This window comes from Pleurodeles waltl, chromosome 6 (genome assembly GCF_031143425.1).
Source record: "Pleurodeles waltl isolate 20211129_DDA chromosome 6, aPleWal1.hap1.20221129, whole genome shotgun sequence".
Taxonomy (NCBI): domain Eukaryota; kingdom Metazoa; phylum Chordata; class Amphibia; order Caudata; family Salamandridae; genus Pleurodeles; species Pleurodeles waltl.
The window spans coordinates 1,208,425,042-1,208,448,243 of record NC_090445.1 but is presented as its reverse complement, the minus strand read 5'-3'; the positions used below and the strand labels follow the sequence as shown (position 1 = coordinate 1,208,448,243).

The 23,202-nt window shown below is 44.3% G+C and overlaps 1 protein-coding gene across 1 annotated transcript in view; it reads right to left on the bottom strand.

The window, feature by feature from the left end:
- MYPN (myopalladin) overlaps positions 1 to 23,202 on the bottom strand; it is a 2,801,288-nt gene that overhangs the window by 1,219,256 nt on the left and 1,558,830 nt on the right. The window lies entirely within an intron of this gene.

The window sequence follows — 23,202 nt, the reverse complement described above, 5'->3', positions numbered from 1 at the left end:
ATTGACCCAGTTCATACAATTCTTCCTCTTCTCCCCTTACCAAATGACTCACTCATAGCCAAATACACACACTTTATGCCCCATTCACTGCCTGAGGAGCACACCTCCTAAGTTACTGTTGAGTGACACACTTAAATGCCATCAGAGGGCTGGTGGCCTGCTGGGATCAACAGACCACCATATCTGTGACTGTATTTCAAATAAGAAAACTTTCAGAAAAAGTTAACTATTTTTTTAGTTTATTTGAGCCTTTGCAGTGGTCCCACGGACCACTGCCTACTCCAAAATAAACTTTTTTGCATTAACATTCACAAAGGGAAAGGGGACCCCACATGTACAAGATGTGCAAATGGGCTACTATCCCAACTTGGACTGCTATTTCATTCCTAAACCACTGACATATATGGCTATAGACAGGAATCACTATTTGGAAGGGTCCCTTACAACATGCCCCTTCTGAATAGCGATTTCTTATCCATTTTAGGATTTGATAAAAAGTTGATGACTACTAAAATGGGTTTTGTTCACTGCTGGAAGCTGTTTTTGTGGTCCCAAACTCTAAATCTGAGTGTTTTTCACCAAAAGAACGTTTTGTATATCTGTACCTCTGGCCCTTACTCCCTACTACTGCATCACACACCTCTCTTCTCACTGTCGCATGTAGACAACTCTGACCTTTACTGCCTTATAACATATCTTACGTGTCTCCCTCTTGCTGTAACATGTATATACTTTTGCACTCACTGTCAAATTCACATGCATTTCATATCAGTCACACGCCCACAGCTCTTCCATGACATATTGTCCGAAATACACAGATGTTCCTATGACTACCCTATTAATGACACATGCATACATGACTTATACTCTCACTATCATCTAAACACTGCCAGTCTTTTGACAGAGTCATCATACTCAGATTCCCTCACTCTGATGTATGCATAATGTAGGAAATTGGGTAATTAGTTGTGCAAGATGTGAGGCCTGTGCAAGTTATAGGTTCACAATTTTTCCTTACTGAGACCCAAGCACCCTACTGTACTCTCTCAGAGTAGCAAAGGCGAGGGGTCCAAGGCCTACTTAGGGGAGGTAGCATGGGCTAATAATCACCACTGGCTGTAACACAATAATAACACTCAATAAGTGATTGCCCAATCAGTGCTTTTTCTTTAGAAAAAGGGGCGGTACATTTATTAGCCACTCACTACTAAATGCATTGCAATGATTTACAAATATATATATACGCCAGATTGGAAATACCTTAGATGACATTATAAAATCACATTTAAACCCTAAAAGGTCAAGACCTCCAAATTCACAGTACCCCCACCTGTATCAGATGACACATCACAATATAGGGATGTACCTCTTTAAATAAAACAAGCCTATTGGCTCTATCAATAGTCATAACAATGTATAAAGTAAACCTATTGGCTTTGTCTAGGTTGCGCCACAATAAAAAAACCAACAAACTGCATGTTAAACATCATCACCCTTTCACTATAGTCATTAACCATACGTAAAGAAAATCCTAAATGTCAATTAAATATTTTCACATTGATTACAATCACTGTGAACATGAAGGAGTTCTAAAGCCCTGAAAATGAACAGCATATGTGTCTGTGTCTTTTTATATACCTTCAAACCACACAAAATGCAGCTATAACACAAGACACTAGAGAGCACTATACTACTAGCTGTACAGCAAAAGCTCAAACCGTGGGGATGTTTGAATATTGATGAAAATCCTAAGGAGGGGGTCACAATTTTGGTAACCCCCAAAATTTAGCTTAAGGTTTTTAAAAACCTTGTGGGGCAAGCCTGCTGAACTTGTGCAGCCCTTCTCACACTTTCTTTTTTAACATTGGTGGTGACCCTGTTGTTCTGGGGTCTTCACAAGGCAAGTAAATATGCTAATGAACCTCTCCTGAGACACTGTGGGGCACTCCCTTCAAAAAAGCTGTGACTATTTTAGTAGCTGCTTTCCAACTGGGTACCGAAGAGCTCCTGAGGTGAGTAGCTTTTTCCTTTCATATCTTTTTTTAAAATTTTAGGTTGGGGTGCCAGGTCCCACCCAGACATTCCATGCAATGGTTATTAGGTGGAGGCCTCCACTCACAGCTCCATGGTATGTGGAATCGGGCAACAGCTTTCCTCCTCTTCCTCCTCTCACTGGGCAGGATCATGCTCTTTTGTTTCCTATGGCAGGGAGCAGCCACATTTCTCTTGGGCTGGGGTCCTGAGATCCAATACTGTTCTTCAGGATGTGGGGATGAGACTCTGGGGAAGGGGTCCCCATGCACGACCCTCTCCTCAGTGTAACTAACACTGCATTAACCCCCGGGTACTGGACCACCCTGGGGATAAGGTTAGAAATTGCACGAAGTGCCATGTACTTTATGCTTCACAGGGGGTCCAAGCTCAAGATCTTTAAATGTGAAGATCTCTGACTCCGTCGGGCCAATGCAGGTTATCTTGGGATCATTTTTCTCCTGGTGGTGAGTGTTAGCCACTAGGAGCACTTTCAGCAGACCTCCAAGGTGGCACATTTTGTGAGGAGCTGGTTTACTCATGCCCCAAATCAGCCTCGCTCCTTTCCTTTCCCTGGTGTCCCTCTCCTCCCTCTGGAGTGCAGATATCCACACCTTCTCCCAGCTGGTCCTCCTGCACAGCATGCTTGGACAGTCTAAGATGGTCACATTCAAACGCCACTCGTCACATCTCCTCTGTGACCCTCAGCTCCGCCCTTCACCAACATCACTGTCAGGGTCCTCCCCACCAAAATGTCAAAAAGGAACAGCCTCCTGTGTTGGCATCAGTTGTCTGCGCTTGATCCTTTGTTCAGTGGGCCTGAGCTGTCTCCAGCCTGGTACAGATAAATATTTTTCTCCCCACCAATTCCTCCTCAGGAGCGATGGAAGCACTATTAATTAAACCTTTTGTGTGGAGAGGCCTTTGTTGCCTCTGCTGGGGAGCAATGTAATTAACTTGGCCCAGCAGGGGCAAAAGGCCTGCGCTCTAAGCCTGAGCTGATCAAGAGAAAATTGAGAATTCTGGACAACCGATTAGATGTACATGTATCTGCTTTGGACTTACATAATCCATCTTGGTCCACGTTTCACTCCATTTTGATATCTTAATGGACGGTAAACTTGTGCAGTCAGTTTACTGTGTTATTACAGCAGAAGAAACACAATACCCAGATAGGCCTGCTGAAGAAAGTACCTTAAATCCTGGTGTGAGGTATGCGTGGTGTTGCTTGGCTATACTTCAGATCATCCAGCATCAGTTTCAATGAAGATGACCGGGGGAGGCTTTGCATCATTTCCATGGGAGCTGTCAGTTGAACAGCAAGGCTTTGCAGGGCTTTGCAGCACTCACTATTGATTCTGGTGAGGCTGGCAGCTGTATGGCCCCCTTTGCAGGGCCTCCCAACACTTTGTGTCGGTTCTGATGGGACCACACCTGGGACGGCAGAGCACCTTCAGGTCCACTTCCCAGGGTCCAGGACTGGGGTGGTACCACTTAGGGAAATAAATTCAGCAAGCAGAGTCCAATTGCAGGGTTCAAGGTGGGTGGAGCCTTTTCTCTCCCTGAAGCTGTGATCGGGAGGCCAGTCAACTAGCCTTTGTGGTCACTTTGGTGTTTCTGGGTTCAATATGCAGGTCCAGTCCTTCTCTCAGGGAGCAGTAGCAGTTCGTCTTGCAGAGCAGCACAGCAGTCCTTCTGAGACTTCCACAGGTACAGAGGTATACTGATGAATTGGGTCTGTGGGTCCAATATTTATCTGGTGCCTACTTTGAAGCAGGAGAAGGTTTCTAGATAATTTCCTTTGAATTAACTGAAGTTCGCTGACTCCCCTGTCCTGGCTCCAAGCTGGCTGCATGAACAGTGCAGACAACTTCTTTGGGTGAAGGCAGGGCACAGCCTATTAGGTTGCTAGTGGGGGAGTTCCCGCTCCTGCCCCCCCCCCCCATCCTGCCGTTTGATGGACCATCCAGGCACACCTAATCCCTCTAGTGTGTGACTGTCTGGGAGGAATAAACAAAGTCCATAGGCCTACTAGACTGAGGCATGTGACACAGGAACACTCTGTAGACACCAAATAATTAGGGGAGGAAAATAGCAACTTTCTAAAAGTGGTATTTTCAAAATTGTAACTTAAAATCTGAGTTTACCATTAAAGAGAATTTTGAATTACAATTTCCCAGTCACCAAACACGACATCCCATCTGCTCCCAATTGAAAGTTATCACTTATTAAATGTAATAAGCTAGCCCAATGTTATCTTACAGGAGAGGTATGCCCTGCAGTAGTGAACAACTAATTTAAGAGTTCTTTACTACCAGGATATGTAAAATGTAAAAGTAAATACACTGCACCCTGCCCTCCAGGATTCCAGGGCCTACCCCAGGGGGTGACACGTGTATTAAAAAGTATGGGTTGGGCCTATCAAGAGGTTTATTTTTCCAGGTCAAATGGCTGTTTAAAACTGCACACAGAAGCTGCAAGGCAGGCCTAAAGCATGTTTAAAGGTCTACCCAAGTGGGTGGCACAATCAGTACTGCAGTCCCACTAGTGGCATTTAATTTACAAGCCCTGGGTACATGTAGCACCAGTCTACAAGGGACTTATCAGTAAATTAAATATGCAATTTGGTATAAGCAAATCAACCATGTTTTAAAGGAGAGAGCACAAGCAATTTAACACTGTTTAGCAGTGGTAAAGTGCACAGAGTCCTAAGACCAACGAAAACAAAATCAGCAAAAAGTGGAGGGGAAACGGCTAAATGTTTGGGAATGACCCTGCAGAAAGGGTCTGGTCTAACACATGCATTTTCAATGCCTTAAGTCTCAGGAGGCTAATTTGAATTAGCTTCCAGATGCAGCCTATAAGAAAATGCCCTTTTTGTGTGGTCCCCCCAGTTCTGTTTCCCCAAAGCTGATGGTTATGACTCTGAAAGTGCACTGGAGCTTGCTGCCTAGGCCCCAGTGCCAGTGCTCTCTCCCTAAAAATGATGCATGTAAATTGGTAATCCCAACCGGCAAGGACTTGAATCCCCTTATAAATTCTGGTAAGTGGTACCAAAGGTACCCAGGGCATGGGTGTTAAAGGGGTCACGAGGGCCTGACACACTGATTGTGCCACCATGAGGAACCCAAGTGAACAGGTGACAGTAGTCCTGCCATGGCAGACTGCATGAGCAGTGCAAACTGCTCAAACTCAACTTTGCCCTCACCACGAGTGGCAAGGTCAAAAGACTTTTTAATATGCCACTCACCCCTAAAGTAGGCCCTCCTGAGCCCAGGAGGCAGGGTGCATTATATTAAAGGTGTGTACATATAGGTGCAGGCTTATATGTCTCTATACTGGCCTCTTTCCATTAAGGGCTACTAGAAGTGCTCAGGGGCCATAGGATAACATAGGCTGGCACAACTTGTCTCATTAAATGCAACTTTTTCCCAAAGTCAGATTTAATGTGACATGCACTCAATTGCCTACCTTAAACCTTGCCCACCTGGTCGCCCCACCCATTCCTGTGCAGTGGCAGGCAGCTTGCAGCTGCTAATGCCAAGAAAGGAATCTGACCCCCTGCCAGGAGGTGTGAATACTTCCAGGAGTCAGAAACAAAGGCCGCCTGGAAAGGAGATGACACCTCCCTCTCTGAGAGGATGGCTAGTGAAGTGGCACATACAGGCGGTGAGATTCAAAGCATACACTGCCACTGATTTGCAAGCAGATTGCCTGCCAAAGGAGAAAAAACAACCCTCCCCTTGCCCCCAGGCATATTGCAGGCAGGAACATAACGTAGTCAGGAGCTGTACAACCCAGAAGCCTAGCCACACCCCTTTGGTGGGCTACCTGGTCTAGACAGCAAGGGAAAGGTTCTGCCATTTTTAGAAGTGGCAGAATAGAGAGTTCCTGGTAAAAACAATTGGCAAACACTCCCAGATGGGGTCCATTCAAGTGTGGAGTAGCCACTGGGGCTATAACCTACTGGCTACTTGCACCCACACCCCTAATGCCCTTTAAATGTGGGATTCAAGGAGCACCCCTGGCACCAGAAACTCTGATCTGATGCCACTTGCAACAAAAGACGAAGAAGAGACCCCAGTCTGCGACTTTAGGACTTGCATAAAGCACCCACCACCTGCGGCAACCCACTCTGCAATTGCATGACTCATTTGGGACCAGAGGCCTGTTTCAAAGACAGGAAGAACCACTCTGAGTACCAAAGGCTACTCCAGAACTCCCTTGGACTAGAGGTATAGCATACTCCTGAAATCAACAAATCAAGGAATCACTGACCATCGGGCCCACCAAGGGATCGCCCAAAAGTAATTGATTTAATGCATTGTGGGAAATGTAGTCCTGACCTTCAGCAAGTTTTAGGTGGCTCCTGTTTTCCCCCAGACTCCAGGACAGCAAAGTAACCCAGAGCTGAGGATGCAGATGCCAAGATTTGTTGGTGTTCAGTCCGGCTACCACTAGCTTTGTTCGAAGCTGTGCCTCAAGGGAACATCTTCACCTGGTCACCTCAGTGGCCCTGTTGTCAAGTTTCTGTGTCCGTTCCCTCACCGGCACCGTCTAACTGGTAAAACTAGCACTCTGTGGTCCCACTTCAGCACCAAGGACATCCAGGACAAATCTGCACCGAGCCCCACGAGCCAGGTAAAATTTAGCTGACTGTTGTGGCTTGGGACTCGGACCCACATCTCCTTAACCCTCAGTAGTTCCACTGGACTCGACCTGCAAGTCACCGATTGTCACTAGTCGTTTTCTCCATTGACCGCAACATTAAAGATTTGCTACAGTGAATTGCACTTATACATTTTTCCTTCTAAAAATCAATAACTCTACTTATACTTACCAGAACATGTTCATTTTGGTGTCTACATTTCTATTCAATTCTGTTCTATTTTTATAAATTGGTGACAGATTTCTTTAAAATCGTGTCTATTACTAATCTTCCATGTTGGTACTCTGAAATGCTTAATACAGTAAAACAGTAAAAACAACACAAAAAGTATCCACACCAGTTTAGAAAAATAGAACCTAATTTAGTAAATACAAGACTAAAATGACAAAAATGTTTAGAAGTCGGGATATGAATTTTTAAAGATTAAATGCAAAAATAGCACTCAGAGGCAAATAGCGCTTAAAGAGTTAATTGGTCGTGCCGGAATGGGACAAAGTGATGGAGTGTGGGCAGGATACAGGGACCGACTTCGGCCCACTAAACAAACGCACCTTTATTCTTGGGTTGTGTAAATAAAGATGGGGGTGCAGCTGAGTGATGCATCTGTGATTTCCACGCAGTTGGGGTGATGCACCAGATTTCTCCACACAATGGTGGCAATGCCATGGTTCTGTGAGTGAAGTGCCAGTTTGAAAGTGTGGTGGTTCCGAATGCAATGTGCTGGGTTTTTCCACGCATTAGAGGGCATGAATGTGACACCATGTGTCCTTTACTAGTCACGACTTGGAATAGTTAAGCATAAAAAGGAACATCAGGTTTGCATTTTCTCTGTTGACGGATAAGCACTTGATCTCCTCCTGTGAAACTAATTTTGTAAGCACATCTGCACTTATCTGCAATTACTTTCATTTTCTGTTTATGACCCAAGTCCCTTTTACAAGTTTCATCCTCAGTAGTAGATCTTTCATTGGTCCATGAAGGTAATTTGGTCACCATGGCTCTCTTCCGAACATTAATGTAGCAGGGCTTTCACCTATTGTGGGATGAAGGGTCAAATGGTAAGCTCGAAGGGTGGAATGTAAGACTGACTTGAGGTTGAGCTTCTCTATCGCAGCACTCTGGACAGCTTTCTTGAGTGTACTCATAATGCGCTCAACTAAGCCATTTGCCTGTGGCCATTGAGGGATGCTTTTCTTATGCTTCACATTAAGAAGATGCAGAAAGTCTCTGATTTCTCAACTGTTGAAAGATTAGCCATTGTCAGACTTTAAGATGGAAGGAACATCCCATGTTGTGAAAATGCCATATAATCTCTCAACGACTCTTTCCTGAGTGACAGATGAGAGATCTTCTACCCAATGTGAGTATTCATCAACAACCACTATAAGGTGATGTCCATTGTCAAGAGGACCAAAGAACTCAACAGCATTTCTTTCACATGTTTTGGCAACTCAGATATGTTTAAGGTATGTTGACAGATTTTCGAGGATAGATAACTGCATAAGTGACAGACCATCAATTCTCTTTCAACTTGTTCATCGAGATAAGAAAAACAGACTCAATCTTGGTTAGCTCATTTAGTGGCAATAATTCCACAATGTCCATCATGGGCTTCTTCAATTATCTGTTGATGCAGACTCTCCGGAATAACAATTCTCGAACCTTGTAAGATAATATCTTCTTGAGTAAAGGACAGTACACTTTTCATCATCATCATCATCATACAAAGCTTTATTTGGTCATCAAAAAACGTCAAAGTGTACAAAACAAGATACTCCATATAAGTTAAAAAAAAAACCTATAAAAAATGCTAGCAACAATAAAAATCAATAAAATCAATCAATCAATCTCTGAAACCCAAGCCATGAGCATGTGTACTTAGCACAAATTATTAGACAAGATTTATTAACATTCTTGTTAAGAAACAGGTGCGTATTTGCCATGCAGCCACAAGAAACTTGCTGACTGCCCGCACCATGATAGAAGTTTTGTTTTTTAAAATCCTGAGGGTGGTAACAAATTGTCTGGTGCCCAGGTTCCTGCAGATAGGACGTATCCACTTGCACTGGGAAATAGCGTAAGCTGTACAGAAAAACAAAAAATGTTCAACCGACTCAGGAGTTCCACCACACACTAGAATGCTTGATACAGATGTTGCCCTCCAGCTGCTTTTCAAAGACATGAGTGGCAAACACCAATAATGAAAACGAATATACAAGCTCCTGGCAAGAGGTTCAGGGATAATATCTAAAAAGGACTCATACCGTGGGTACCACTTAAAGTCAAGGAATTGATTGGTCAACCGCCTTTGAGTTGTACCAAAAGATGGTTATTCCTAACATAGGCCCAATAGGCTGATTTCAGGGAATGCATCTGGGCTTTCCTTAAACCCTGGGAGTTCTCCCAATAACTCCGAAGACCCAGGATATGGAATCAGTTTGACACATGCTTAAACCATGGGATGGAGGCTATGCTAGGTCTTTTTAAAAGTTCAAGAAGTGAATTCCTTTTAAATGCCGAGTTACGGAGTGGACCATATCCTTACCCAGTATAACAGAGGTTTTAAAAGTAGCATATCTAAAATCCGATTAAGACCAAGGTTGAGATAAATGGGACCCTGAGGAGTACTGCTTGGACAAGCAACTAATGCTCTAACAAAGCTATTTTCTCTCACAGACAGTTTATGAGCTTTCCAGTAGCCCCAAACCTTTCCATCATAGGTAGCAGCATTTTGTGTTTTTGGCAAATACATCTTTAGGGCCGGAGATACAGTTCTCACACCGATACTCTTATACAAGCACAAGATAGCACCAGATCTGTGTTGTAGCAGAAACAATCACTTACTTATCTGATCTTTTCACTTAACATTATTTGAGATCCTGACACTGAGACACCTTCTACAAGAATTGTGCATCTCTTGGCTGGCCCAGGACTGAACCCCATCAGTTTCGTTTTGCTGACATTCTGTTCCAGCACACGGTCTGCACAAAAAGCTATGAACCTATTGACAAGAATCTGTAGTCGGTGTTTTGAAAATAAGGAGAGAATCATTCACAAAAAGTAATATGGGGATTTTTTGACCATTTAAAGTGGGGGCGTCATTCTGGCAAGAAGACAAGGCTTGAACCACCTAATTTATATATAAAGTAAATAATGATGGTCCCAAGGCACAACCGTGATGAGCCCCCCGCTGTATGGGGATATGGTCAGTTAATTCTCCCCGATTGCCCCATCTCACCTGAGCATAGGTACCTTCATGAAGCCACACTAAAAAATGAATTAAGTTCCTGGGTATACCCTCTTTATCTAAGACCTCCAATAATTTCTGTCTTGGGACCAAATGAAATGCAGACCAAAGTTCCACAAAAGTGACAGACACACTTTGTCTGGCAAGAAGTACATACTTTCAATATAAAAGAGCGAACCAAAAGACTTGGTCTACAGTACTGGTTTTGGGTTGAAATCCCGCCTGAAGGGGGGACAGCACACGATTAGCATCAACCCACTCTAACAACCTATTCAGAACCTGCTTTGCAAACATTTTTTGTAGGTTATCGATAAGGCTGATAGGTCTATAATTAGCAGGGGAGCTCACCTCAATTTTCTTGTAGATGAGTATTATTTCAGCTCCCTCCCATGTATCAGGGATAGGGCCTCCAGCTGCTATAGCATTAGATATCTTACTGATGTAACTGGACCAGATTATCGGCTCAGATTTATATAGATCCCCTGGTATTTTGTCTGGGCCAGGAATTTTGGAAGATTTAAAAGAAGCAACTGCAGCACTAGTTTCTCCCAAGGTTAAAAAAAAGAAAAAGAAAAAGAAAAAGTCTTCCGGAGTACTAATGCCTGCCCCAAACCCTCCTAACAAGGGGTTCAGTTCGAACTGCCTCAAGGGAGAAAAATTGTAACTCGATGAATCACTGGGTAGAGCTTAAAGATTAGAAAAGTGATCAACCCAAATCTCAGGTTGGATATGATAATGGTTAGAGCTCCCGCCCTCATTATGACTTTGGGAAAGTAACTTCCAGAAAGTTTTTTAGGTTGCTTCAAGCAAGTTCTGCCAAACGGTATCTTCCCACTTTTTCTTCACCTGCACTATAACCTTATTATATACATTTCTACCCGTCCTGATATTCCACTGTCATTGAGACATGACTGCTGACTTTAGCACTGACTTAGCCTTTGCGCGATCGTTGTTGAACCACTTTTTTGTGCATAGAGACAGTCCGCTTGGTAATGGTCTTGCTATAAAAAATGCCCTGTAATTGAGGAACCAAGGTCTCATGAATACTGAGGATTGGAATATTTTCAACCTCATACTCCTCGTAATTAGATAAGACATCAGCAAACAGATTATAGATCTCCTTATACAAATAAGGGTTTGACATCAATTTCAGCCAGGTAACACGTTTATAATCATTTGCCACCAATGGCTCGGGCACTAGAGTAGAGTAATTATTCTGTGATCTCAAAAATACATCGCTATGCAAAGTAAGAATTAAAGCATTATGATCGCTGTCATGGCGAAAATCAACCTTCATATTTTCCAGCATAGGCCACAATCTAACATCTGCTAAAAAATAATCAATGACACTAGTCAACTGACCGCTCTTAAATGTAGGAGTGTTACATTGATCCGGAAGCGTACGGCCATTACAAGCCCTAAGCCCTTGCTTAAGACACAGCACTGCTAACTGAAGTGCAGCACTCAAACAAATAGGAAGTCATTTTCCCATCAGCCTAATATTCATCCTCAGTCAGATCGCTGCTGTAGGAAGAGGGTTCAAATGAACAATTAACATCACCAGCAACCACTAAATTAAAGCAATGATGAAATGTATCTATAAATTCAATCAACTGGGCCAAAGTCTGAGACTCTATACCCAGTGACACTGATCTAGCATATACATTAATTATTGCAAGCCTGAAACCTTGTTTGAATCCAAGCTGAATGCCTAGTACATCAGCTGAGTCTATATTCAGGGCTGAGTGAGTGCACTGCAGTTTTTTATTTATCAATATCAAAAGATCTCCCTTGGCCCAAACGCTGCCCACAGCAGCAAGCTGGGCCTCCATATAAGAAGATTAAAAAACATCCAAGGAAGCTGGGGCCAAAGCCCAAGTCTCCTGAAATATGCATATATCCTGCTTGTTAACACAGGCAGCCCACTCTCGGTCGATTAATTTGCCACTCAGCCCTGCCAGATTCCAAGACATAAAAGATAGCTTAGTGCTATCATCCATAGTACTAGACCTACAATCCTGGGCCTTGTCCCCTGTCCTGCAATCAACAGGCCCAGCCAACACACTGTCTCTACCCACAGAGACCACTGGTATAATTGCAGCATGAGATTCAGTGGATAGTCAATCAATAGCAGTCGGATGGGGAGAATTGCTATCCGCCAAAAGCAGGGACATGAAATCAACCTTCCCACTTACTATTTCCCTGGAAATAATAGGTGTAGCGATATCCGGCGGAGATAGTTTTAGCCTAATGCCCACACCTTGAGGGTTCCTAAGGTGACAGGTGTGCAATTCAAAGTCAATGAGATTGGTCACTAGCAACTTATCAGTAAGGATAGAAATAAAATCATAATTTGACTCTTGCGGACTATGTCTTACAGCCTCTACAATATCCACTCTAATCACAGAGAGGCAATTGCGCTGAACTCTCAGCCAGTAGGTAACCTTATTTATCAGGAAGTTCTGTGTTTATGAAGATCCTAATGGCAAATTAGACACCCCGACCATAAAAATAGTTCTTCCTGACCTCTCCGCACCCAGAGCCAGTTGCTTTGCTGTTAATGGTCTTGCGTCAAACCAATGCTGATGACAACCTAATGCCCTGGTCTCTTGCACCCTGAATTAGCTTCTCCAATAGACGCCTGGAGACAAGCCCCCCCAACTCAAGGGCCCCTTATGTGAGCAGCAGAAACACTCCCCTTTACATCAAGACTGCACTTGAGCCTACCGGCCCCAGAAGAGCTCTTTGTTCCCTCAGCATGAGGAGCTGGTTGGTTAAAAGGGGGCGAGTCAGTGGCAAACTAGATAATAATCTAGGTTCTGACTAAACACTACCAGAGGCCCCTCTCCCTGAAACAGACACTGTCCCACCCATACTTGTCCTCGAGCACCTGCAAAGCTGATCAGATTCCCACATTACTTTATCCAACAGTAGCAGCACCAGACTCGTGACTTCCTCTAGTTTCAGGTGCACAGATGCCAAATGGGGATTACTACTAGACCTCAATGAGCTTCCTTGGCCCAAGGATTTATTAGCCAGGGGATTGTCTCCAGCAGGCATCCCGGTAAAAGCCATAGTAGCATCACCACAAGGACCCTCATTCTCCACCAGTGGGCCATACCGGTTGGAGCACAAAATATTCGAAACCACAACAACCTCAGGGCTTAAAGGAAGACTGGAGGCCACCTCCACCACAGCATTACTTCTGTTGTTGCACTGAGGCAAAGCTGAGCCATCACACTGATAAGCACTTAGAATATACTCCTTCCTCCTCCTCCCGGTCACCAGCTTGTTCCTGGTCATCCTGGAGGAGGAGGCCTAAGATCAGGCTCTTATTAGGGTTCCTCCCCATGTATAACTTCCTCTCAGCAGACATCCCTTTCAGTTCCTTGAAGGTCTCATAAGGAGGATCCAAGGCCTCAGAGGTGTGTCCAGTTGTAGACATGGTATGTGTTAGAGTGGTGTAGGGTGTGCCTATCCTCCCTAACTTCTATTCTCTATCAAGAAGTTTGGAGCAAGGGCTGTGCCTAGACCCCTAGCTTACCCAACCCCAGAGACTAGATTCCTAACACTAGGTACTATGTGTACCTCTAAGTAAAGAGTGGTCTTTCCTGTGGAAAGTACCAGGTGACAGAGTGATAAGGCAGTTGCAAGTGCTTATCCCACTGCTGCACCACCAATGTAGGACGCTGGCCTGGTGTGTGGTGGGTACCTAAGGTACTTACACCTTATATCAGGCCCATGTATCCCCTATTAGTGTAGTGTAGGCAGTGTTTAGAAGCCAGGCTCTCTAGAGATAGCTGTGGATGAGCAGCCAATGCTTTTCTAGGAGACATGCAAAGCTCATGCAATACCACTGTAGTCACACAGCACTTACACACATGAAAGAATCCACTCAGTGTTACAAAAATAAAGGTACTTTATTATGGTAACACAGCACGAAAAATACCATGGAGGCAGTACTTCCTTAGGAGGTAAGTAATACACAAGATATATACACTAGTTGTCAGAAATAGGCATACGTATAGTTAGAAAACAGTGCAAACAGTGTAAAACGCAATAGAGAATAGTAGCCCTGGGGGAGCACAAACCATATACTGAAAAAAATGGAATGCAAGAGTTGGACCCCCACTTAGGTAAGTGAAGTGTGTAGAGGGTGCCGGGGGTACCAGGAAAGCACAAAGGTAAGCACCACAACACCCCCCAGCAACCAGGAAAGTAGAAGTAAATCACTAGATTTTCCTCAGAACACCCACTTAGAAGAAAAGAAGAGGATTGCAAAACCCAGAGGCAACTGCAAGAAACCAACGGTGGATTCCTGAAGAGGAAGACCTGTGGAAAGAGGGGACCAAGTCCAGAATACATATCAGAGTCCAGTGGGGTCAGGAGCCACTACCTACCAAGCTGAGCATGCAGGAGTTGGTCGACGGTGTGAAAGAAGAGTCAGCAATGCAGTCCTGGAGTTGGGTTTGAGTTCCTGGAGGATACGGGTGACGTCCCACGCCGGAAGAAAGATTGCATTCAGGTTTGCGTGTTCGTATTCCACCAACAAGCCTTGGCACAGGCAAAACTTGCAGTTGCCAGAAAGTGGTGCTGTCGGGGACCAGCAAGGGGCAGGAGGACTCAACCCAGGAGGGGGAGTCAGACAGAGCCCTTGGCATCGCAGAGAGCCCACAGAAGCAAGGAAGCACTCACTGGAGTTCCACAGGACAGGGACACAGAAGTTGCACAAGGAGCCCACACAGCACTACAAAAAGGAGTCCCACGCTGCAGAGAGCTGTGCGTTGCAGGAAGGAGTGCTACGGGCTAGAGCTACACGAAGACTGAAGAACCCTTGAAAGTAGTGCCAACAAGCTTTGGCAGCTGCAAAAGATGCTGTGCATGCATGGGTACTCTCCTGCGTGGGAAGGCAAGGGCTTACCTTCATCCAAGTTGGACAGCTGGTAAAGAGGACAGACAGGACCACTTCAGATCACTACCTGTGATGCTGGATCCATGCAGCTCAACAAAACGAGGGGATACACGCAGCCGGTCGTCGTTGCTGTTGGTACCTGCAGATGCAGGGGAGTGACTCCTTCACTCTAAGGGAGAGTACTTCTTTCTTGGGGGGTGGTGATGGACAGGGGAGTGGTCACTCCCCTTGTTGCGCCGCACAGCGCGTTCTCAGGACGCGGCGCGCCCCGAGTCTTCTTTGTACAGCGCGAGGCTCCAGATATTATTTTGGGCCTCGCTCTGCCTTCTGTGGTGTCCCTGTTCTCCCCTGACCCCTCCTTACCTGTTTCTTTTCTTTCTTCTTCTTCTTTTTCTTCTTTACTTTTTCGAGGCATTTTCTGTCCTTTCTTTATGTCTTTCCCCCTTCCCATGTTACCTTTTTCTTCCCAGCATTCCTTGGTCCCTATTTTCTATGGTTCCTGTTCTATTCTATCCTATGTACTTTTTCCCTATCTAAAATGGTGTCTTTTTACTTCCTGTTGGTCACTTCCTGTTTCTTGGTATATAAGGGCTCTGTTTTCTCCCTTTCCTTGCGCTGCATCACTTTCTGCTCAGATTGTGTCTTCGCTCCTGATTCTTAGCCTTCGGTTCTGAATCTTTTCAATTTTGCATTTACCTGCATTTTGTTCCTGTTTGATTCCTGGTTTTGTTTTCGTTTCAGGAATCCATTTTTTGGAGGTTTTTTCCCCTTTATTGGGGTTTTTTCCCTCTGGCACTAATTCTAAAGGGCACAGTCTGTTCTTGGCGTTCACTGCCTGCAGCACCGTGGCTACTAGAAAGAGTCGCCCCTTTCTGGGCCAAAGCCGAACCCTCAAGACCTACGCCACTAGATCTGCGGTTTCCAGGCGCCAGCAGCACGTGAGTCGTGACAGAATGCAGCGCAACACCATTCCGACATCTTCTGATACTATGGATGACACAGTGGCGGCGGCTGCAGATCCTGATTCATCTTTTTTGACTACTATTCAACAACAAGCTCAGGAATTGCAACAATTGCGCAACGAGAATGCGGTCTTACGACAGGCTTTGGCCCTCCGCAGTGGCGATGTTCCGACTATCTCCGCCTCAACGCCTCGCTTCTCTGGTGAACCAACTAAACTGCGCGAATTCCTGGATGCATTAACGGTTTACTTCGCCTTCAGACCTAGCCAATTCTCTCATGACAGGACAAAGGTGGGATATCTTATTAGTGCATTATCCGGTCCTGCCTTGGCCTGGGCAACCCCGATGGTGTCATCCAACGATCCAGTATTGTCGGACTATTCTGCCTTCGTGACCCGCTTCAAACAAATGTTTAGTCGCCCAGGATTGGAAGCCTCGGCAGAGGAAGCATTATGTGATATCCAGCAAGGTTCCCAGGATGTTCTCCGATATATTACACGTTTCCGTCAATTAGCGGCAGAGACCACTTGGGTAGAGCGTACCCTGGTAACTTTGTTTCGCAGAGGACTTAAGGAAGAAATTAAGGATGAATTAGTACATTCCACCAGAGTTGAAGATCTTCGTGGCCTCATGGATCAAGCACTTTCCATCGAGTATCGTCTTCAAGAACGACGAATGGAGAAGAGAAGGAGTAGAGGAGCGTCTCAGCCAAGCTCTTCACGGATGTATCCACCTCATCCTGAGGAATCTCGTCCTCCTGCTAAAGATATAGAAGGGGAACCCATGCAAGTGGATACTGCTCGAGGGCCACTCTCTGCTAGTGAGAAGGAAGACAGACGGAAGAAGGGATTGTGCCTATACTGTGGTACTGCTGGTCACCTGCTTCGTACATGTCCTGTACGTCCACCTAGACCCTTGGGAAACGCCACCTCCCGTCCTCTGTAAGAAGGGAGGGGACGGGATCATCGGCTATACCTTCTATCAGCTCATTCAACGACAATACAACTTACTTGTTCGTGTTACCAGTCATATTACAACTACCTGATGGCCGCCAAGAAAGAACTATGGCATTATTGGATTGTGGTGCTAGTGGTATATACATGGATAAGACATGGGCCACTAATCTGCAAATTCCCACTCAACCCAAAGACATTCCTGAACAAGTACACACCGTGGATGGATCTTTAATATCCTCAGGTCCAGTCGATACTACGACCTTGATGTTAAATTTACAGTTTGGTAATCATCAAGAACACCTCTCTTTTGATCTCATTTCATCTCCCAACCATACCATTATTCTCGGAATTCCATGGTTTACTAGACATAACCCATATGTGAACTGGGTAACCCGGACAATTTCTTTATCCTCACAGTTTTGTCAAGAAAATTGCTTTGCTTCCGATAAATATTGGTCACCAAACAGATTAACACCTATGAAGAGTACTACGGAGTATTCCATCAACACTGTCCAAGGGGTTCCTGAACATTATTTAGAGTTCCAAGACGTGTTTCAAAAACCATCCAGACCTGTATTACCTCCACATCGAGAGTACGATTGTGCTATTCCTTTGGAACCTGGAACAGTCGTTCCCTTTGGGAGGATGTATTCTCTCACGGAACCTGAAAAGGAAGTTCTTAAGGAGTATCTGGAGGAAAATGTACAGGGTGGTCTCATTGTTCCATCATCTTCTCCAGCAGGGGCTCCTCTCTTTTTTGTACCTAAGAAGACCAAAGATCTTCGTCCTTGCATAGACTTTCGAGGCCTAAACAAGATAACTATAAAGGATCGTTATCCTTTGCCCCTCATTAAGGATATTTTAGAGGCAGTCAGAGGGGCTCAACGTTTTACCAAGTTGGATCTTCGGGGAGCTTACCACCTTTTACGTATAAAAGAAGGAGACGAGTGGAAAACAGCATTCAGGACACCGTTCGGTCATTTTGAATATAAAGTCATGCCCTTTGGTCTTACGAACGCTCCTGCTATATTTCAAAGGTTTATGGACTCAATATTTTCCGATCTCTTGAACCAGACACTCGTAATCTACTTGGACGACATCCTTATTTTTTCCAGACACCCCGAACTCCATTCTTCTCATGTGAAACAAGTCCTTCACAGACTCCGAGCACATCAACTATTCTGTAAACCCGAAAAGTGTGAGTTCGATAAGACGGAAGTCAAATATCTGGGTTATCATTTAAGTTCCACCGGCATAGCTATGGACCTAGAAAAGGTACAAGCAATTCTAGAGTGGCCTTCTCCCTCTTCTATCAAAGAAACACAATGTTTCCTAGGATTAGCAAATTTTTACCGACAGTTCATTCAAGACTTTGCTAAACAGACCAGCCATATAACCCATACCTTAAAGAAGGAAAATCTAAAACAGGGGTTTGTCTGGACCAAGGCGGCTGAAACAGCTTTTCAAGAATTAAAGAAGGCATTCACTCAAGCTCCCATCTTGAGACATCCAGATACCAATAAACAGTTTATCGTAGTTACCGATGCTTCCGAAAAAGCTATTGGAGCAGTCTTGCTTCAACTTCAAGAAGATGATGGTCTTGAACATCCTGTTTTCTATTTGTCCCATATTCTCTCTTCAGCTGAACAACATTACTCTGTACTAGAAAGAGAGTTGTTAGCTCTGAAGACAGCCTGCATCGAATGGAGACAGTTTCTGATGGGATCCAAGGAGCCTTTCGAGGCGAGAACAGATCACCGTAATCTGCAATGTCTACGTAATTTTGTATGCCAAAATAGTCGCCAGGCGTGTTGGGCCTTTTTCTTTAGTCAGTATGACTTTTACATCACCTATATTCCTGGATCTCAAAACATTCTGGCTGATGCTCTGTCTAGACGCTATCCAGATTGTACTCCTTCCCCATCTCAGTTTCTACTGGAGCCTAGTAAGATCATTGGAGTTGCTCAATCTTTTCTGGATGAGGTACAACTGGAGTATTCCAGCCTGTCTAATAGCGAAATAGAGAAATTAAGAACCTTTTTATGCAAGAAAGAAGGATTCTTTTTTCATCAGAAGCTGTTATTCCTCCCTACTAACAGAGTGCGAGACAAAGCATTACAGATGTGCCATGATTCACCGGTTGCTGGACATAGAGGTATTAAGGCCACACAAGAACTTCTTTCGCGATCTTTCTGGTGGCCTACCTGGAAATCAGATGTCGAAAGATATGTTCAGGCTTGTCCCATATGTGCCCAAGTCAAGATTCCCCGTAGCAGACCTGCAGGATTACTACAGCCTTTGCCAGTTCCACCAACGCCATGGCATACTATTTCCACTGACTTTATGTGTTCACTTCCGCCATCAGCTGGAAACCAGGTTATCATGGTCACTGTTGATTCTTTCACTAAGATGGCCCACTTTACTGCTCTAAAGAAATTGCCAACATCCCAAGAATTGAGCCAGATATTTATCGACCATATTTTCCGTCTCCATGGACTTCCACATACCATTGTGTCTGACAGGGGTCCCCAGTATATTTCCCGGTTTTGGAAACATTTTTGCAAGACACTGAATATCAATATAGCACTATCATCCGGTTTCCATCCTCAGACCAATGGACAAACTGAGCGTTTGAATCAAGGACTAGAACAATACCTTCGTTGTTTTTGTAATTCCACCCAAAGCAACTGGAACACTTATCTTCCTATTGCTGAATATTCCTACAACAATTCTGTCCATAGTGCCTCCAAGGTCACTCCCTTTTTCTGTTCCTATGGCTATCATCCGACCTCTTTTCCTACTGCTCCTCAATCTACCTCTCCTCTGCCTGCCATTACATCTTTTTCCAAACGTCTCCTGCAACTCCATAAGCTCATTAGATCTAATTTATTGCACACTAAGAGGTATATGAAGAAGATCGCTGATAAGAAGCGTGGACCCACTCCTGATTATCACCCTCAGGATAAAGTCTGGCTTTCTTCCAAATTCTTGCCCTCTCGTCTTTCTCTGAATAAGTTCACGCCTCGCTATTATGGACCTTTTCGTATTCTTCAGTTGCTCAATCCTGTCACTGTTCGTCTTCGCTTGCCTCATACTTGGAAAATTCATCCGGTCTTTCATGTATCCCAACTCAAACCTTATGTCCCTGATCCTTTCTCTCGTCAGTTTCCTTGTCCTCCTCCTGTGTTGGTGAATGATGTCCCTGAATATGAGGTTCAAGAAATTTGTGACTCTCGCCTTTTTCACCGGCGTCTTCAGTATTTGATTCACTGGAAGGGTTATCCTCTTAGTGAATGCTCTTGGGAAGATGCTTCTTCTGTTCACGCCCCTCTTTTGATTTCTCGTTTTCATCGTTTGTTTCCCTTCAAACCTGGACCTTCGGGGGGGGGGACCTACTGTTGCGCCGCGCAGCGCGTTCTCAGGACGCGGCGCGCCCCGAGTCTTCTTTGTACAGCGCGAGGCTCCAGATATTATTTTGGGCCTCGCTCTGCCTTCTGTGGTGTCCCTGTTCTCCCCTGACCCCTCCTTACCTGTTTCTTTTCTTTCTTCTTCTTCTTTACTTTTTCGAGGCATTTTCTGTCCTTTCTTTATGTCTTTCCCCCTTCCCATGTTACCTTTTTCTTCCCAGCATTCCTTGGTCCCTATTTTCTATGGTTCCTGTTCTATTCTATCCTATGTACTTTTTCCCTATCTAAAATGGTGTCTTTTTACTTCCTGTTGGTCACTTCCTGTTTCTTGGTATATAAGGGCTCTGTTTTCTCCCTTTCCTTGCGCTGCATCACTTTCTGCTCAGATTGTGTCTTCGCTCCTGATTCTTAGCCTTCGGTTCTGAATCTTTTCAATTTTGCATTTACCTGCATTTTGTTCCTGTTTGATTCCTGGTTTTGTTTTCGTTTCAGGAATCCATTTTTTGGAGGTTTTTTCCCCTTTATTGGGGTTTTTTCCCTCTGGCACTAATTCTAAAGGGCACGGTCTGTTCTTGGCGTTCACTGCCTGCAGCACCGTGGCTACTAGAAAGAGTCGCCCCTTTCTGGGCCAAAGCCGAACCCTCAAGACCTACGCCACTAGATCTGCGGTTTCCAGGCGCCAGCAGCACGTGAGTCGTGACACCCCTTTCCATTGTTCAGTTTCGCACTGGATTGGATCAGTAGAACATTTAATGATATCATGTTTGAGTAAGAGTTCAAGCTTCTTGTAAACAAAATGCAATTCATCTGTGTCTCTGAACAGGACGCACATCCTCATTAATATGCAATTGTACTTGCATAGTCCTAAGTCTTCCTAAACCATGAAAAAACGAAGGGAACTTACATTATTTAATGATGGGCATATATGCTGTAATTCACTGATATCAGTGCCAAATCAGCAGCTATACTGAAGCTGAGTAAACAGACACTTGACGCAGTACCTTGACGTACGTGATTCGGTGTTTGTACTTTTGTTTTCTTGTGTTTCATCACTGCAACAAATAACCATGACTCTTTAATGGCATTGATGCACTCTATGTATACACTTTAGTCTTCAAAAGCATAAGATATGTCAATGGAGACAGTTCATTGGTATGGAGCAGTCATTTTTCTTTAGTGTAATCTTAGGACAATGTTTGAATGACTTTTGTGCCTTAACTTGTCAACTTTTCTTTGACTTGCATTTTTTTTCACATGCGGACAGTCCGACATGTGCATGGTTTTTCTGAGGTAAACATAAAAATCGCACATCCATCTTCTTCACTTTCACATGACAATAATACTGAGGAACTTTTTGACGAAGAATTTGATGATGATCAACTTTGGTTGGTGTTGATATGCCTCAGTGGGTGTTACAGCTTAACTTTGTGGGTGTGTGTAGAACATTGCTTCTGGAATGTTCGGATGTCTACTTTGTTTTCTGTTTGGGAAGCACTCAGCTTTCACTTCACCTTGCAAAACATGTCAAAATGTTCTCCTTTCTAAGGCCTTTGTATATTTGTCCGATGGTGGAATATTTACCTTTGTGGGGAAATGAAAATCCACGCAAAAGGTAAACCTCGTTTTGTGCCCTTCAGCCTTGTACTTCAGCTTACTTTTCATGTTTGCATCTGACTAACTCTTGGCACCTCCAACCTCCACATCAGCAGCTTGTTAATCAGCATGTTCCTCAGCTCTGGCTACCATGAGCATTCTCTCCAGACTAAGAAACTCTCTCAGCATTCGTCGTCTGAATGAATCAGACAAGCATCCATCAGTAACTCTGAGACGTATAGCTTCTTCATCATTAAATTAATTGAATTTACAGTGTTTGATGAGTGTATCCAGCCTTTCAACAAATTCTTCAATTGTTTCATTGACTTTCTGTCATTCCTGACTGAAAATGTACCTTTTGTAATCAACATTTGCCACTGGATTGAATTTGAGATCAGCTTGCAGCATTTTCTTTACAACTTCTTTAACACCTGTACTGGCAAGATTCTTGAGGTACTTGAGATAATCTTCTTGTTTTCTGTTTCTTCCAGTGCATTGATGAAATCATCAAATGTTTCTATCCAGGCAGACTATCTGTTGCTAATATTTTTCTTTTTGGCAGTATCGAATGGTAGTAGTGGTGGTTTCAGGAAAACAGCAGCATCATAACCATTTGCGGAACTCACTGACATTGGGAGTGGAGTTCTTTCTGGCACTGTTTGTTGAGCACTGCAATCTTGTTTATGCACACCATTTCTGAGACTTTGTGACATGCTGGCCTCTGGGTCATCTCAGACAGCTTGTGGAACTGTGGCCTCTTTTCTGTGGCCATTTGAAAAGCAGACTTCCACTATTCCTTCAGCCGCTCATAGCTTTTCAGTCAATCCGACAGGACTCACCAGCCTTATAAGCACAACCCTTGTGCTTTTTTTAGGTTTAGGTGCCTGGTGCTGAGGTCAGATAACTCTCTATACCCTGGTAAGCAGATGACTGTTTTCTTGTATCTGGACCGCTTTGCTTTTTGACATCACTTTGCACTTTCTTACACCTGGTTAATCTCTGCCTCTTAGCACTTCTTTTGCAGTTATCTGTCAGTGCTGATTGCACATTCTGAACTTGATTTTCACTGACTTTAGCATTATTGTACTGTATAAAGGACAGCTCTGTGATAAGCTGTTGCATCATTCCTTATATCTCGGTCCTGTTAACAATTTTCTGACGAAAGACATCAAAATCTCTCAGTAGGGCCTTCACTTTCTTTGAAGGTCTTGCACTGGCTGGAAATGTGCTTTGACTCCACATATACCGACCGTTGATTCTCCACTTTGACTGAGGCACACGTGGCATGCACAAGCAGTTTGCTGGATCACTGCAAGCTCTCTGGGAGAGCACTGTTGATCTTCAGGTTATGTATCCCCTATCTGGTCACCAGTTGTAGTGTCCTCCCCAGCCTGGGTACTCGTAAATGAATACGCCACACACAGA